Raw genomic sequence first — 19,091 nt, 5'->3', positions numbered from 1 at the left:
CGCCAGCTCACCACTGCACCCATCCTGGCACACTTTGACCTCGCAAGCCCAACCTTGGTCACCTGTGACGCCTCTGCCTCGGCGCTGGGTGCTGTCCTCTCTCAACTCCAGGATGGGGCAGAGATGCCTATTGCTTTCACCTCTCGAGCATTGAGCCCTACCGAACAGAAGTACTCGGTTGGGGAGCGTGAGGCGCTGGCGTGTGTCTGGGCATGTGAACGCTGGCACATGTACCTCTATGGCCGGGCATTCACGCTCCGCATGGACCACCAGGCTCTCACAGTCTTGATGTCCACCTCAGGCACAGGACACAGACCGCTCCGGCTGTACATGTGGGCAGGTCGTCTGCAACAGTACAACTTCAAGCTCCAGTTCACCCCGGGCCGTGACAACGTGGTAGCAGACCTTCTCTCCAGAGCCGTCATCGCTCCTGACCCTGCCGGCCAGCTGGCAGACACGGAAGATGACCTGATTCAGCTGTTGCACACTCCTCTCCAGGCTGTAGTTTCCCGCCTTGAGCTCCAGCAGGCATCGGCGGAGGACCCCCTATTCCGTGCCCTGCGCTCCTACATCACAGGTGGCTGGCCTACCCGGGTGCCTGACGAGCTAGCACCATTCGCCCGGGTCAAGGAGGAGCTGTCGTGCTGGAATGACACTTGTGTGGGCCAGGGTCACTGCACAGTAGTGCCGAGTGCTCTGCGGGCACGAGTGCTGGCTATGGCACACGAGGGACACCTGGGCATCGTCAGATTGAAGCAGCGATGTCGGGACCTCGTTTGGTGGCCTGGTTTTGACCACGATGTTGAGGTGATGGTCAGGGACTGTACTGTCTGCCTGCTCAGCGGGAAAACCGGACAGCCGGAAGTCTTCCCAGTGGGCTCAGTCACCTCCCAAACCATAATCAACAACTTAGACACCGTCATCGCCTGCTGGGGGCTGCCTCGGGCCATTACCACTGATAATGGGCCACAGTTCGTCTCTGCCGAGTTCTCCACTTTCCTCAAGAATAAGGGGATCAAGCACATCCGCACAGCTGTCTACCACCCACAGGCCAACGGGGGGGTCGAGCGGTTTAATCAAACCCTCAAGAACGGTATCCGAGCGCATCTGGACCAAGGCTGCACATTCCAAACAGCTCTTCTTCAGACCCTCCTGCATTACAGAGCGACCCAGCATACTACCACAGAGGTTTCGCCAGCGCTTCTAATGTTGGGGCAAGAGCTACAATTGCCATTGGATAGGCTGCGCCCATCCCAGGCTCGCCATCATGCACCCCCTTCTCACACCAGGGTCCGTCAGACCTGTGTTTGGTTGTGCTGTGTTTGTTACTGTTCATGATGGGTGTGTGTGTGTGGGTGTCGTGCGGTGTGGATTGTTGGTGTTGCCGTAGGTGAGTGGGCGTGCTGGTTTACGGCAGTGAGATACGATGCTGGAGTTAGAAAAACACACAATAAAGCGTCCTGTTAGTTTACTGTAACACATTGTTCGAGTCGTTTGTTTTTACAATACAACATACACGATGCACCGTTTAAACAAATAAAAAAAAACACATTGGGCACCAATTCATAAAAGTACTTGCCGACTGCTGTAATAAAACACATTTTGTTTAAAACTAACAAAAGTCATCCATATTGCTATTCATAAAATGATCTGAGCAAACGGGCGACTGTCGCAAAACACTTTATGAATGGGTATACAGTCGTTTAAGAACAAAAATCTGCCTCTTTTTGATGACATCATCAGTATTATTAATGTTCCATCGGTAGCTGTTGCAAAAAGAAAAACAGAATCCACCGACAGTGCCATAATTTAGAAAAAAAATGTATTTTGGTTTTGTTTGGCAACGCTGGTAAACACATTTCCACACGCACACATAAGATTCCCATTCTTAACTGCAGGACCAAAAAAAAAAAAAAAACACCTAAACAAAAAGCACTATAGGAGGACATTTGAATAATACTCATGAACTCCTGTTTTCTCATTTCGACAGGCGTTAACCCTTTATGAATAGACCCCATTCTCGCTAATCACGCAAGTCTTTGTCTGGGCAGCTCAGTTTAAAAGTCCTTCAAGGATTCAAGTGGTGCACAAAGTGAGGACTAGTCTGCAACGTCTTTGTACAGTGACAGCACAGCAACATTCACTTCACTGGGGGCAAGCAACCTTAAGAGCAGGTAGGCAGACAAACACTGCATTAGCGTCGGAGAATGACTTGATTTGAGGGGCTAGACTTGTTTCCCTTTTACCAATTCATGTGGAATTGTAGCTAATAGCCGCACCTGCCATATCATCATTTAAAACATGCAAAGAAATGTAAACAACCAAAAAGAAAGTGCTCAAAAAGAAACGTGCTGCAGATATTCATACAAATAATTCAAACAAACTAAAAATCTAATTGTGAAATAAATCTCAGCTCGAACAAACAAGTGAATACAAAATCAAACAAATAATAAATCAGTGAAAGTCATACAAAAAACACCCATGTTACACATTAGTGATTCATTCCATGGAATTTAGTAGGTAAAAGGGCACTTGCATATAATGCACCCACATCTAAAAACCTGTTGCTTGAACTTTGGAATGCAACAAATGGAACTTCGCCATTGTTCTGAAGAAAAATGTAATATCAATGCAAAAAGCTATGACAGTGCTAAGACTAAGCTCTTTTGATTTTAATGATATTGCCCAAATGGACACACTATTTGTAATGTTCTGAGAAGCCGGATCTTGTACTGCAAAGTATTCATGGTAAAGTCCAAATAGTCTTGTTATTAACTTCTTTAACAACAGTCTAGAGCGGTTCACTTTCTTCATAGTGTAACGCCCTGTGGGAGCTTGCAGACTCCGCGAGGAAGAGACATCCCAGCAGTGGGGTGACTCCCGGAGAGCTGCACTATTGGTGAAGGGATAATCAAACGATGGGGAACCAGCCAACCGGGGTCGACTGGGGCAGGGCCTACGAAGTGATAAAGGGGGATCCACGTTGTCACGGGGGGGGGGGGTTGTTGGACGACAGATAATGGAGACAGCATGACTAGAATTAGTTTGACGGAAGATAAATCGTGAGGTTAGAGGGTGTAAAATAAATTGTCAGCTCCAAGCTTGCCTGAGGAAGCCACAGACAGCAAGAGGGTTTCCACGGAATCAAAGGATAGAGACAGAACCAGACCGGCGGACAACAGTGAGAGGTATTGAGGCCGCGGAGGAGTGCTTTAGGGAGAGAGAGAGTGTGTTCACCAAATGTCCGCCCCCGACCCCACCTGACTACTTTCCTGTCACCTCCTTACTTCTAAATAAATACAGGTTTTACCAGCCCTGAAATTCATTTGTGCCCTTGAGTGATTCCATCACCTCACTAGGACCGAAAACGCTACAATATGAACAATAACAATTATTCTTATATCGTAAGTAGGATGTGATAGTGTATTTACAATGCAATTACTATTACAGTGTAGTTAAGAGGCACCATATCTTTATATGAATTTGTTATGTTTTTTCTTAACCTCAGCTACCCTGAACCCTCTCTCAATGCACTGGGACCTCCTACATTAACACTATTGTTTATTTAGCAGACGCCTTTATCCAAGGCAACTTACAGAGACTAGGTTCAGCTGCAGAGTCACTTACAATTACGTCTCACCCGAAAGACAGAGCACAAGGAGGTGAAGTGACTTGCTCAGGGTCACACAATGAGTCGAAGTGACTTGCTCAGGGTCACACAATGAGTCAGTGGCTGAGGTGGGATTTGAACCGGGGACCTCCTGGTTGCAAGCCCTTTTCTTTAACCACTGGACCACACAGCCTCCATGGCTTGTCTCCCTCTGGGTGTTGTCTATTGCTGCAAGCTTGTCATAATGTACAAAGAGCTGGCTGCAGTCATGTACCAGATAAATGCTGTGCACAGCTAATCATTTTAGTAATCAGGGCTGTGTTGTAGCCCCTACTCATTTAATCTACAATTCTTATGCTTATGAAACGTATTACATTGAAGGGGGTGAGTTCACATTACATAATTACAACAAAGTTATCTTGCTTGACATCAGAAACCTGGCAATTGTGGGTCCAAAGTGTGCAAAAGACATGTCAGACCGAGCTCCTGTGTACTACAACTGAATACTATTTCCCGAAATGTTAAACTAGTCCATTAAATATTGTAGTGATCTCGGTTAATGCAGACAGGCACATCACACAGGGCGAAGCAATCCACACACAGGCAGAGGGCGGGCGTGAACCCGGGACCTCTCGCACTAAAGCATAGCGCCGATACCGCTGTACAAAAGAGCCATCTCAATATTGCTGTATTGCTTGTTGTATTGCTTTATTGTAGGGAGAAGATGTTTTTATTGCAAGATTATTTTATTATAGTATTATATATTATGACAGAGAGCGAAGGTATTTGAGCTGTAAATCTCCCTCCCGACCAGAAAAGGCACTGTGTAAGGTTGGTGGTATGTTTCCCCCTAGAATGGCGGACTCGACGGTAGGCGGAAACCGGAAGTCGGCCATCTTTGGGGGAGCCTGTGTCTGCATGTACACGGAACAACTCTATTGCAATCAGCTGTGGAACCGGCAGAGATTGGATAAACCAGGGCACCGGGCTGATCGCAGGGAGGAGTTCTGGTAGCACAAAGGGGACGCAGATATGTGATTACGGCCCTTACACTGAAACGTAACATATGGCCAGAGTCTTGTTTTTGTTATGTGTTTTGTTTGTATATTGTAGAGGAGGAGTGAGAGACCAGAAGCTGCAGCCACGGAGCCAGCATACACTCCTGAGCACATCCTCCACAGCACAGCACAGCACAGCACATTCTTCACAGCACAGCACAGCACAGCACAGCACATCCTTCACAGCACAGCACAGCACAGCACGGCACAGCACATCCTTCACAGCACAGCACGGCACAGCACATCCTTCACAGCACATCCTTCACAGCACGGCACAGCACATCCATTACAGCACAGCACGGCACAGCACATCCTTCACAGCACAGCACATCCTTCACAGCACAGCACGGCGCAGCACATCCTTCACAGCACAGCACATCCTTCACAGCACAGCACGGCACGTCCTTCACAGCACATCCTTCACAGCACGGCACAGCACATCCATCACAGCACAGCACAGCACATCCTCCACAGCACCTTGCCCTTGCCATTCATGAAAGATTTCGCTACTCGAGCCGTTCCCCTGACAGAATTGACAAAAGGAACAAAGTCAAACAAAATTGTCTGGAACTCGGAAACGGAAAGGGCATTTAAAGATTTAAAAACAGCCATTTGTAAGGAGCCAGTGTTGATCAGCCCAGATTTTAATAAACCCTTCATTTTGCAGACTGATGCTTCCGCTGTAGGTTTAGGGGCTGTGTTGTCACAAGAAAGGAATGGAAAGGAACACACAGTCTTGTTTTTAAGCAGGAAGTTGTTGCCCAGGGAAGTCAAATATGCCACTGTAGAGAATGAGTGTATGGCCATTAAGTGGGCAGTAGAGGCTCTGCGCTATTACTTATGGGGTAGAAAATTTACTTTAGTAACGGACCATGCACCCCTAAAATGGCTCTACCACAACAAAGACGGGAATGCAAGGGTGACCTGTTGGTTCTTTTCTTTGCAACCGTATTGTTTTGAGCTCAAGTACAGAAAGGGCAAAGAGCACATTAATGCAGATTTTTTTTCAAGGTACCCACAAACAGAGATTAGTTTGTTTGCACAACAGGGTGAGGTTAAACTGTGAGGTTGGGTACAGGACGGAATCTACATGTCCAAGCAGCGTTTAAGAGTCCTCGGACCTTGGTTGGAAAATTATACTTGTTAATTTTGCAGGTCTGCCTGGTTGGTATGCTCGATCCCACGGGATTGTGCAAAAGGGGGGGTAGTGTGAGGAATTGGTTAAAAAACCAAACAGAATGAGGAAGGACCACATAAACTAACTGGATGGTGATCAAACAAATTAAAAATATGGAATGGTTGGTGTGCAAAGACCATACATTGGGCATTAGGACCCAGTAGAGGTTATTAGAGTCAGGACTAATTGCAGGTGAAGTCAATTACATGGGGTAATTGACAATGGTTAAAAAGGTGTGCGTGTTTGTGTTACACTGAGTGTGATGGTAGGAGTTGGGTTGGAGAGTGGGAGAGTGAATGAGGAAAAATATTATTATTATTGTGAGAGCTGGTCAACGACGTATAGGATTACGATTTGGTTTTGGAGACAAGGTAACAGGCTTAGCCTGCCCCGTCATTAGTTAGGGAACCATCTGTTTAGTTAGGACACGAGACTGGGTTAGGTTTTGTTTCCTTTATTTTCTTTTCAGTGTTTAAAAATAATAAACACATGCTACAGTGTTTTCTTGCATCTGGTTGTCAAGTGTCTGTTTGAGGAAAACCTGTGACAAGAAGCAAATCATCACAATATACAGTACTGTGCAAAAGTTTTAGGCAGGTGTGAAAAAATGCTGTAAAGTAAGAATGCTTTCAAAAGTAGACATGTTAATAGATTATATTTATCAATTAACTAAATGCAAAGTAAGTGAACAGAAGAAAAATCTAAATCAAATCCATATTTATTGTGACCACCCTTTTCCTTCAAAACAGCATAAATTCTTCTAGGTACACTTGCACAAAGTCAGGGATTTTGTAGGCATATAGTCAGGTGTATGATTAAACAATTATACCAAACAGGTGCTAATGATCATCAATTCAATATGTAGGTTGAAACACAATCATTAACTGAAACAGAAACAGCTGTGTAAGAGGAATAAAACTGGGTGAGGAACAGCCAAACTCAGCTAACAAGGTGAGGTTGCTGAAGACAGTTTACTGTCAAAGGTCATACACCATGGCAAGACTGAGCACAGCAACAAGACACAAGGTAGTTATACTGCATCAGCAAGGTCTCTCCCAGGCAGAAATTTCAAGGCAGACAGGGGTTTCCAGATGTGCTGTCCAAGCTCTTTAGAAGAAGCACAAAGAAACGGGCAACGTTGAGGACCGTAGACGCAGTGGTCGGCCAAGGAAACTTACTGCAGCAGATGAAAGACACATCATGCCTACTTCCCTTCACAATCGGAAGATGTCCAGCAGTGCCATCAGCTCAGAATTGGCAGAAAACAGTGGGACCCTGGTACACCCATCTACTGTCCGGAGAAGTCTGGTCAGAAGTGGCCTTCATGGAAGACTTGCAGCCAACAAGCCATACCTCCGACGTGGAAACAAGGCCAAGCGACTCAACTATGCACGAAAACACAGGAACTGGGGTGCAGAAAAATGGCAGCAGGTGCTCTGGACTGATGAGTCAAAATTTGAAATATTTGGCTGTAGCAGAAGGCAGTTTGTTTGCCGAAGGGCTGGAGAGCGGTACACAAATGAGTTTCTGCAGGCAACAGTGAAGCATGGTGGAGGTTCCTTGCAAGTTTGGGGCTGCATTTCTGCAAATGGAGTTGGGGATATGGTCAGAATTAATGGTCTCCTCAATGCTGAGAAGTACAAGCAGATACTTATCCTTCATGCAATACCATCAGGGAGGCATCTGATTGGCCCCAAATTTATTCTGCAGCATGACAACGACCCCAAACATACAGCGAAAGTCATTAAGAACTATCTTCAGCGTAAAGAAGAACAAGGAGTCCTGGAAGTGATGGTATGGCCCCCACAGAGCCCTGATCTCAACATCATCGAGTCTGTCTGGGATTACATGAAGAGAGAGAAGCAACTGAGGCTGCCTAAATCCACAGAAGAACTGTGGTTAGTTCTCCAAGATGTTTGGGCCAACCTACCTGCTGAGTTCCTTCAAAATTAACATGTCTATTTTTGAAAGCATTCTTACTTTACAGCATTTTTTCACACCTGCCTAAAACTTTTGCACAGTACTGTATACATACAGTATATACAGTGCCTTGCGAAAGTATTCGGCCCCCTTGAACTTTGCGACCTTTTGCCACATTTCAGGCTTCAAACATAAAGATATGAAACTGTAATTTTTTGTGAAGAATCAACAACAAGTGGGACACAATCATGAAGTGGAACGAAATTTATTGGATATTTCAAACTTTTTTAACAAATAAAAAACTGAAAAATTGGGCGTGAAAAATTATTCAGCCCCTTTACTTTCAGTGCAGCAAACTCTCTCCAGAAGTTCAGTGAGGATCTCTGAATGATCCAATGTTGACCTAAATGACTAATGATGATAAATAGAATCCACCTGTGTGTAATCAAGTCTCCGTATAAATGCACCTGCACTGTGATAGTCTCAGAGGTCCGTTTAAAGCGCAGAGAGCATCATGAAGAACAAGGAACACACCAGGCAGGTCCGAGATACTGTTGTGGAGAAGTTTAAAGCCGGATTTGGATACAAAAAGATTTCCCAAGCTTTAAACATCCCAAGGAGCACTGTGCAAGCGATAATATTGAAATGGAAGGAGTATCAGACCACTGCAAATCTACCAAGACCTGGCCGTCCCTCTAAACTTTCAGCTCATACAAGGAGAAGACTGATCAGAGATGCAGCCAAGAGGCCCATGATCACTCTGGATGAACTGCAGAGATCTACAGCTGAGGTGGGAGACTCTGTCCATAGGACAACAATCAGTCGTATACTGCACAAATCTGGCCTTTATGGAAGAGTGGCAAGAAGAAAGCCATTTCTTAAAGATATCCATAAAAAGTGTTGTTTACAGTTTGCCACAAGCCACCTGGGAGACACACCAAACATGTGGAAGAAGGTGCTCTGGTCAGATGAAACCAAAATCGAACTTTTTGGCAACAATGCAAAACTTTATGTTTGGCGTAAAAGCAACACAGCTCATCACCCTGAACACACCATCCCCACTGTCAAACATGGTGGTGGCAGCATCATGGTTTGGGCCTGCTTTTCTTCAGCAGGGACAGGGAAGATGGTTAAAATTGATGGGAAGATGGATGGAGCCAAATACAGGACCATTCTGGAAGAAAACCTGATGGAGTCTGCAAAAGACCTGAGACTGGGACGGAGATTTGTCTTCCAACAAGACAATGATCCAAAACATAAAGCAAAATCTACAATGGAATGGTTCACAAATAAACATATCCAGGTGTTAGAATGGCCAAGTCAAAGTCCAGACCTGAATCCAATCGAGAATCTGTGGAAAGAACTGAAAACTGCTGTTCACAAATGCTCTTCATCCAACCTCACTGAGCTCGAGCTGTTTTGCAAGGCGGAATGGGCAAAAATTTCAGTCTCTCGATGTGCAAAACTGATAGAGACATACCCCAAGCGACTTACAGCTGTAATCGCAGCAAAAGGTGGCGCTACAAAGTATTAACTTAAGGGGGCTGAATAATTTTGCACGCCCAATTTTTCAGTTTTTTATTTGTTAAAAAAGTTTGAAATATCCAATAAATTTCGTTCCACTTCATGATTGTGTCCCACTTGTTGTTGATTCTTCACAAAAAATTACAGTTTCATATCTTTATGTTTGAAGCCTGAAATGTGGCAAAAGGTCGCAAAGTTCAAGAGGGCCGAATACTTTCGCAAGGCACTGTATATATATATATATATATATATATATATATATATATATATATATATATATATATGTAACACAGTGCACTCCGTTTATAAGAATCAATGATCAAAACCACTGGGACAAAATCATTCCTATACTAACCAATGTAAATTAATCTGCTTGTAAGAATCAAGCAATCTGCTTAAAAGAATAATCTTGGGGCAAAATCACTACATGTTATAGGGTACAATATATATATATATATATATATATATATATATATATATAATTTTTATTTTTTTATTTTCAAATACATTTTATTTGTTGCCATTATTTATTTTTTTACTAACTGTAGTTTTGCTCTCATGTGCCTATCCCATACCAAGTGCATTAAAACTTAATAATTGTGTAGGTTTGTGGCCTTTAAAAGCCACAAACCAGCAGAAGAATAGTACTACCATGCAGTTTAGCTCCGCAGCATGCACAGCATGATGTGGTCAGATTGTGGTTGTTCATGTCACAATGAGGTGCTATGGTTAATGCTGTTTTTCTGATAGATGTGCCCATTGTAATGTGCAGTTCCCTGTAATTCCCATTTCTGAAAGAACAGTGTAAATATTAATATTTTCTTAGCATTTAAAAATAAATACAGCAAACGTTTGCCTTATTGACGCACTACCTGTTACACTGCATTTAGGAACCTGGCAGCCACAAGAAAAATAAAAAAGAAGGTACACATAATTTCATGTCAGATCTGTCCATTTCAATAATTAACAGATAATTAAGAACTGTTCAAATTCAAAGTAGGCACATAGTGGAAGCCCATCTGTTCATACAATTTACAAGAAATTTGGCTTCTATGTTCATTACACATCACATTTACATGAGAGGAGATAAAGACAGCATCATTTTTGTATGGCTTTATTTTCAAATGCATTTTATTACAAGTTTAACTTTTTTTTTTTTTTTACCAACTGTAGTTTTGGTCCCATGTGTCACTCCAACACCAAGTGCACTGAATAATGTACTGGTACTTTGTGTTGGTTTGTGGCTTGTTTCTTACTGCTTAATGTAATATTCATTTAATGAATTTCATTTATTAAGGACTCTTGAAATCCCAATATTTGGTTTTCAGTGTCCATACATATCATTCACAGGCTGTTGAAATCCTATAGAAAGAACCATTAATCTGTTTTAATTAGATACAAGTTCTCCTTTGGCTGTTTTGTCTATGCAAGTGGGAAGTGTTGACAGTCCGACCATGGCCCTCATCTGTCATCCACCTATTCATTTCTCTTCACAGCAACATAGTCACATGATTCATAGACCTCAATCTCAGCCTAAAAAAATATATGGGCAGTAATCAATCAGCTGTTAAGCATAACACAAGCATAATACAGTTAAATCTGACCCCAATTCTCTGTTTATGTTTTAGCCAAAATGTAATGAAGCTGTTTGCATTCTAGCAACAGGAAGCCTACTTCATTTGTAAAGTCAGGTCTAGTTCTGTAGGATAGATGTTCAGAATTGAACTTACAGAGGTGTGTGACTCACCCATTGTGTGGACCCCCGGGAGGAGGAGGAATTCGACTCTATGTCCTGTGGCTCCTGTGGCTCCTTCATTGCCTTCATCTCTAAAATGCTTTCATAAACTGCAGCAGTATCCCCTTCATCTCGGGCTTAAATTAAAAGACATTACACTATTGAAATCTCTTTTTATTATGAGTAAGTATATTGAAATGCATTCTGTGCTCTGGTGCTCTTATATTTAATTCTAAACAGGCTGTTCAGTATCTGCACTTGGGATTAGATAGATAAGTCTAGACAAGTAAAGGTAGATGTATAGAAAGAATAGAACATTTCAACATTGGACCAACAGAGCCCAGAAACAATCTGAATAATTGCAAACACAATAAAATAGTATAGAGCAGGTCAAACATTATTACAATTACATCTGAAGCTACTTACACTGAAAAAAAAATTCTGATCATATTTTAGCTATGTACTGTAAATGTACTGAAGCTTGAACTATACAAGTACACATATTTTAGCAATACTTTAAAAACGTTTGATATGGAATAGTCAGCTTATTAAAATAAGTGATTTGGTTATTTTTTATATTTCACAATAGAAAGGATTTGTGTCTGGTTAAAATGATTTCACAAATTTGCGAGCCCACAATATATAACAAGTGCATACAGATGAAGTCAACATTTGCATCAAAATAAAGCCTGCACATGTATTTAGATTTATTTGGTAGCACACAGTAAAAAAAAAGCAATGACTTGCATGCACCTAGTTTGCATGTAGCTGTGGTTTAAAAGTACAGCAGAGGTAGTGCCAAGGTACCCAGATCTCTTGTCTCAGAATGAGGCAGAACCTTTTTGTTTCAGTTTTAATCAGTCCCACTCTGAAATGAACTTGAGCATTCATTTCAGAAGTGTATGTCATTTCTCGCAAATCTTGTTTTTACCAACTATGTGTACCACTGACATTGGCAAACCAAATGTTACATTTGAGTGCAAATAGTTTTTCCATACATGCATACTCATTGTTGTAACTATTATGTTTGTGTTACTAAAACGGTGACATTTTAGATCCCCTCCACTGTACATTGCAGCTGTTAACAGTGTGAATTATTACCTTCTCCTTTTGACATCAGTATTTTCCAATTCCACAGAAGGGCAATTATAATCAGCACAAACAACACTGCGAGAACAACACCTACAACAGTGCCTGAACCCAAGGAGCCTGTGATAAAGATGTAAAAGTGACACTTTAAGTATATACAACTGACAGCATGGACATAGACTGGAGAGACATACAATTTAATCATTTGTTCAATTATTTCTGTCAAATTGTTTCAGATTATGAGTTTGCGCTTTTTTAGTTACAAAACTATATATATATATATGTATATATATATATATGTATGCTGATGCCTGTGTTTCCTTTTTTTTGGTCGGTTCCGTGTCTCCCCCCTCCCCCGAGCGCATTAATTGCCCAGCAAGAGCGACTTTTGTCTCCAGCCCTATTTGTCATGGTGAACCAAAGCCAAGTGATGTCATTGGCTGGTTTACAACCTGCTCCTCCAATGGTCTGCCCTTCCTAATTTCGCCACTGTGTTTAAATGTCCTGTGGTTGCTGTGAAGTGGAGTGGAAGGGGGCCCCCTTGACCTGAGGGAAACTATCGAACCAGGGTAGGCAGGACAGGGCAGGGCAGGAAAAGGCAAAGCAAGGCAAGGCAGGGCAGAGCAAGGCAGGGCAGGACAGGGCAGGGCAGGACAAGGCAGGGCAGGACAGGGCAGGGCAGGACAGGGCAGGACAAGGCAGGGCAGGACAGGGCAGGACAGGGCAGGGCAGAGCCAGGCCGGGCAGGACAGGACAAGGCAGGGCAGAACAAGGCAGGGCAGGACAGGGCAGGACAGGGCAGAGCAAGGCAGGGCAGGACAGGACAAGGCAGGGCAGGGCAAGGCAGGGCAAGGCAGGGCAGGACAGGGCAGGACAGGGCAGGGCAGGGCAGGGCAGTGCAAGGCAGGGCAGGACAGGACAAGGCAGGGCAGGGCAGGGCAGGGCAGGGCAGGACAAGGCAGGGCAGGACAGGGCAGGGCAGGGCAGGGCAGGACAAGGCAGGGCAGGACAGGGCAGGACAGGGCAGGACAAGGCAGGGCAGGACAAGGCAGGGCAGGGCAAGGCAGGGCAGGGCAGGGCAAGGCAGGGCAGGGCAGGACAGGGCAGGACAAGGCAGGGCAGGACAGGGCAGGACAGGACAGGACAGGGCAGGGCAGGGCAGGGCAGGGCAGGGCAGAGCAAGGCAGGGCAGGACAGGACAGGACAAGGCAGGGCAATAATAACTTTTAGCTATGTAAGGAAAAGCTCTGCTTGTACTGGGTCGAGAGTTCACCTCCGTTTTTGTTTTAGTGCATTGTAATTTGTGATCGGTGTGTACGCAGCTGCTTATTGTTTTATTATAATGTACGTATTTGTATTAACATATCATACATGTCAACAGTCCCTATATGGTTGGGACAGTCCCGATTTTCTAGCAAATGTCCCGCGTCCCAATGCATAGGAAGAATGTCCCGATATTTATCCATGTGTATGATGCTTATGACAATACTAATTACCCACAATCCCCCACCCCACAACCCCACCCCCCCTGCTGAACAGTTTCCAAATGTTGGCAAGTATGAGATATTTGGGTTTGTCTCTGAATCTTTTCAGGGGGAAAGTGGGTTGCTTAACTTGCTGTATTGTTAAATTAATTGGTTATCCTTCCCGGATGTGCAGGTGCTGTTGTTGGGGGTAATTATTATTGATTTCACATGTGTGTGGTGTTTATATATGTATTTGACTATTTGCACAGACGGTATTTTGAGTTTTCATTGCTGTTTGAAATTGTTTGTATATTTTATGTTACTTATTGTATGTTTTTCTTTTGATTAATTTAAGACTGCTCTTTTGGGATTTGATCTAACTATAAATTTACTGTAAATTAAGATTCAGGCAAGATCTAACAATAGCCTGGTAATAACCATTTGTATTAATGTGCCCTCATATCTATTTTATCTGTGTGTGTGCGTGTGTGTCTGTGTGTGTGTGTGTGTGTGTGTGTGTGTGTGTGTGTGTGTGTGTGTGTGTGTGTGTGTGTAATAAACTTGCTGAATGTGATACCTACATTGTTTCTCTTCATCTCTCACTGCCTCTCTCCTGAATTAAAGAACCATGTTTTTAATTTAAATTAGTTTTTATTGGTGGTGTTGTGCGCCCCTCCTTGATTTAACGAGCAGGGTGTTACAGCTCGGCCCGCTTACCACCATTTGGCGGGTGAATCACATTTTTGTTTTAAATAACTATTTCTGGCAGCGCAATTCCCTCAGTGGCGCAGTCAGCTATAACAATCTGTGCTCTTTCTGTAGTACTAGCCTTATGAGTCAGGGGTGCTACAATAGCACACATGTATTTTGTTTTAAAACATCTCCGTTTCTATGCCTTATTCTCAGGTTATTTTTTGTGCTTGCACTCCACGGGTCATTTCACCTCAGCAGTGTCTTGTGGTCAAAGCATGTTACTGGCTGAACCTAGTGTAGTAACAGATTGTCTTTTGCTATAGCATTTGTGCTGTCCTTCCAAACTGAAAACTGTAAACATAAATACAGTGACATGTTTCATTTTTGTAACAGTGTACATTATTAATGAATTCAAATGTAAGCAGGTATGCATGATGCTGATTATTCTTTAAACCTTCAGGTCGTTCCACTTACTGTTACTCTTCACTTCGTGTACACACAGCACTGCTCCACTGCCGTTTCCTCTTATTAGTCTGGGTATTTCAACTTGTGCTCTGCAATAGTATGTTCCTGTATGATTTGAGGTGAGGTTGGCAATTCTCAACCCAGCACATGTATTGTTTGCTTTTATTACAAGTGTATAAGAAGCATTCTTTCCTCTTGTGTTTGATGAGATTTGTTGATATAATTAATGATTGATTCTTCCACCATTCCACTTGCATTTGCTCAACTTTCTCATGTGTTTTCCAGGAGCAATTCATCTGAACGGATTCTCCCTCTGTAGCACTTATATAAGGAGGAGACTGGATGATATTTAAAATAATAATAATAATAATAATAATAATAATAATAATAATAATAATAATAATAATAATAATAATAATAATTGAAATGTCTTGTTAGAACAACACTCCCTTTTACTTTTCTGTGTTAAGACTCATTTATGCTTTTTTTGCCTTACTGGTCTCTTTACTGGGTATTTGATAAAAGTCAAGGTCAGTTATCTACAGAAAATGACTTCTGTGGAGGATATTAATGCCAAAACAGTGCAGGTGTGCTATTACAATAGTATACCCTTGCTGCACCATGACAAATGTTTTTGTGTATGAAGGCATGTTTAAAAAGTACTCAACTACCTGGGTGCAGATATGGGAGGGGCCCTGCAATCTCCAGGCTGATCAGGAGGAGCCACGCCTACTCCAGCACCACAGGCGGTAGGCACGTCCATGCCAGCGACAGATGGAGAGCCGCACCAGTCCCCAGTGATAGAGGGAGACTACCTGCTGCTCCTACCTCCACCGCTAGAGGGAGACTACCTGCTGCTCTCACCTCCACCACCAGATGGAGACCACTTGTTGCTCTCGCCTCCTCCGCCAGAGGGAGAATGCCTGCAGCTCCCACCTCCACCGTAACAGGGAGACTACCTGTTGCTCCTGCCATCGCCTCCCAAGGATCAGCTCCTGTCTGAGCCTGCACTGCCTAGGGCTGCCGAGCCTGCAACGCCCGGGGAGGCCAGTTCGCCATCACCCGAGGAAGCCAGCCTGCCATTGGCCAGGGATGCCTGCAAGACACCAACTGGCGTTGTCAGGATGTCTGCTGACAGCATTGCCGTTGTCAGCACTGCCGCTGCCAACGTTGCCCATTGCAGCATTTCCGCTGCTGGAGTGTGCCACCCCGCTGTCAGCATGTCCGCTGACCAGCACGGTACTTGTTGAGTGTCTGTTTCATGTTTGTGAGTTATTTTTGTGTAAACCTTTATTTTGCTTGGTGAGCTTTTTTTGTTTCTGTTTAAAACTTTTATTTATTATTAATAAAACACGCAAGCAGCGCTTTTCATAACCCAGTCTGCTGTTGCTATCCATTCCTTTCCTGGCCTGACGTAACCACCAGCCAACCTGGTCACAAGGTTATTTTTTGGTCTGGAACACTTGCGCTGCTTGGAATTCAATGTAATATTTCTTTTTTTCTGTCTTGTATTGTTTCACAGAATCAACATTGAAAATCTGGATCGGAAATCTATAGATCTGGAATATATTATATTACTTTTTTGCAATTTGTGACCAGTGTGAACCATAACCAACCAGGCATTGCAGTTGACTATGCGTACTGAAGTACACAGTACTAGTTTTCTAGTTTGATAACTGTATGGATGTGTTCATCCTTTCTAAATCATGATTAAAGAGCTTTGAGAATAAATCCCTCCCAGTATTTCTAGTGTGGCACAGATCAGGTGTGGTCCCTACTGTAAATATACTGTAATCCATATAAATAAAATAATAACTTATACTTAAAATGCTTGAAACCTTCTCTATGATTGGACAAGTGACTTTACCAGTATAAGTTTAAGAGGTTATCATGATTAGACCATTTGGACCTGGATACTCATTCAGAAGACTACCTGTAGTAAGTTATTTTTTGAGGGATGCCATTTGTAACACCTCCCCGATACGGGACCGTTCAAAAACAGCACACATGCCTTCAATTCCAAAATATCACAGAATGTAGAGCGACTACGGCAGTTCAGTGTGAGAAGGCACAGAACCAATTATAGGATACCTTCAGGTTCTTGTTATTCAGGCAACAGATCTAAAATCTCAGGAACAAGGTTGCCAAGAAAATCACACAAATTCAGTAGAAGTTTGTTTATTATAAAAATCCAATAGCAACACATTATTTAAAGGGACTGGTGTAATAAGACAATCATTCTATTCACCTATAGGTAGCAAGGTTCGTAGTGAGGTCATGTATTAAACAAAGCGCAAGTGCAATAACGCTGTTACCCAGCCATCAATAAATCCATCTCCCATTCATCATCATCTCTTACCTGCTATGATTTCTCCTCTTTCTTTTGGAACAGAATAGACACCATTGATTTTACACTCCCCTGCCACAAACCCAGTATAGTACTTGACCACCTTGACACCCTTCTGATTGCCCCTCCTGCTCTCTCTTCCCTCTCTCCTCTCTACTTTACTGATGTCTCCTGCTATTGTTGAAATCAACTACTGCCCTGTTCCCCTTGGACCCTTGGCCAACAAATCTCGTCCGTCTGTGCTTCTGACCTTGCTCCTTCCATTCTGCACACTCTCAACCTGTCCCTGATTTCAGGCCTGGTTCCTGCTGCCCTCAAGACCACCCGAGTAATGTCAGTGCTCAAAAAACCCTCCCTTGACCCGGCTGTCTTATCTAACTCTAATGATCTTCTGCTTATTGCTGATGCTGCTGCTCCCTCTGTCCTTGTCCTCCTTGACCTAACTGCTGCTTTTGATACCATAGATCATAGCATTCTTCTTGACTGCCTTCAGAAGTATGCTGGGATCTCTGGAACCTGTCTTTCCTGGGTGTCCTTTTACCTATCTGGATGCATGCAGTCTGTTTTCTATGCTAGATGCAGTGGTGTTGCAAAGCCAGTCACTTGTGGTGTTCCCCAAGGATCTGTTCTTGGGCCTCTTCTCTTCAACATCTATATGCTTCCATTGGTTCACCTCATCCGCCAACATACTCCAATGCAGATGGTTTGGCTCTCAGCTTGCATCCAAGACATCGAGGCCTGGATGTCTGCCAATTTAATTCAGCTCAACACAAACAAATCTGAACTTATAGTAGGATCGAAAACTCAACTCAGGAATCTCAATATTGCTGCCTTGAACCTCGGAAACTGTCTCCTGCTGCCTTCCCCCACTGTACGAAGCCTTAGTGTACTTCTGGATAGTAACCTCTTCTTTGATGCTCAATTCTCCTCTGTAGTCAAATCCTCCTCCTACCACCTCCGAAACATCTCAAAGGTCCGTCCCTACCTTTCCCTCCTGGATGCAGAGATACTCTGTCATGCATTCTCTATGGTGGTCTTCCATTACACGCTGTGACAGGAATGGCCTTGTGGTGACGTCAGGCCAGATGCAGGAAAAGAAACAAAGACACCAGTACTGCTGGGCAAATGGCGCTGCGCGCCGTTTATTCAAACAATAATAAAATAAAAGGTTTTAACAAAAACAGTGCTCACAGAGCAAAATAAATAGTTCAACCAAAACAAAATCACGAACACAAAATACAACAGGTCAGGGTGGGCAGATTGCTGTCACTATTCCTATTCTTTTGCTTCATTTTAAATTTCTCTCTCCTCTCGCTCTCGCTCTCGTTCCTCCTCTCTAACACCCACCCCAAAGTGCAGAGTGCTGCCGGCTTTTATGCAGATGACCATCTCCCAATTAGCAAAAGATTATTCACTTAATTAACTCGGGAGATGGTCACCTTCTACACAAGGTTTTTAATGTGGATGTGGCTTCCCATCCACGCTGCGAAACAAAACAATAACAAAACACGGCTCTGTCGCTATATTTATAAACCATAACAACAACCATAATAATAATAATAATAATAATAATAATAATAATAATAATAATAATAATAAAAACTACAACAAAACAAATACAAAACAATACACTGTACAGGGGCGGAGGGGTACCCCGTTCTATAAATAAATAATACATTTATGGCAGGGCTTTGCCCTGCCCCCTTTTCATGTGCAGGGCTCCTGGCCCTGTTACATGCGCCATAAACCGATCGCAGCTGGTTCAAAATGCCGCTGCTGGGATCCTTATCAGATGTAAAAATACATGATCACATTACCCCCTGTCTTGCCCAGCTGCATTGGCTACCTGTAAAGTTCAGGATTACTTTCAAAATTCTCCTGCTTGCCTACAAGGCCTTTCATCACACAGGTTCAACCTGCTGACCCATTATGTCCCTGCATGCAAGCTGAGGTCCTCTGACTCAGGCTTGCTTGTTATACCCAAGCAAAAGTGCACCACACTCGGAG

General features: G+C 43.4%; 1 long non-coding RNA gene across 1 annotated transcript; it reads right to left on the bottom strand.

The window, feature by feature from the left end:
• Positions 1–10,419: 10,419 nt before the first annotated feature.
• LOC131739385 (uncharacterized) lies at positions 10,420–14,893 on the bottom strand. Its single transcript, XR_009330501.1, has 4 exons — positions 14,747–14,893; positions 12,126–12,233; positions 11,037–11,161; positions 10,420–10,822 (listed from the first exon to the last, which is right to left on the bottom strand). It is a non-coding gene; the product is annotated as an uncharacterized LOC131739385 (long non-coding RNA).
• Between the last annotated feature and the right edge of the window lie 4,198 nt (positions 14,894–19,091).

This window comes from Acipenser ruthenus, chromosome 1 (genome assembly GCF_902713425.1).
Source record: "Acipenser ruthenus chromosome 1, fAciRut3.2 maternal haplotype, whole genome shotgun sequence".
NCBI lineage: Eukaryota > Metazoa > Chordata > Actinopteri > Acipenseriformes > Acipenseridae > Acipenser > Acipenser ruthenus.
Note: the sequence above shows the minus strand (reverse complement) of the source record. Positions and strands in the feature narration are given on the sequence as shown.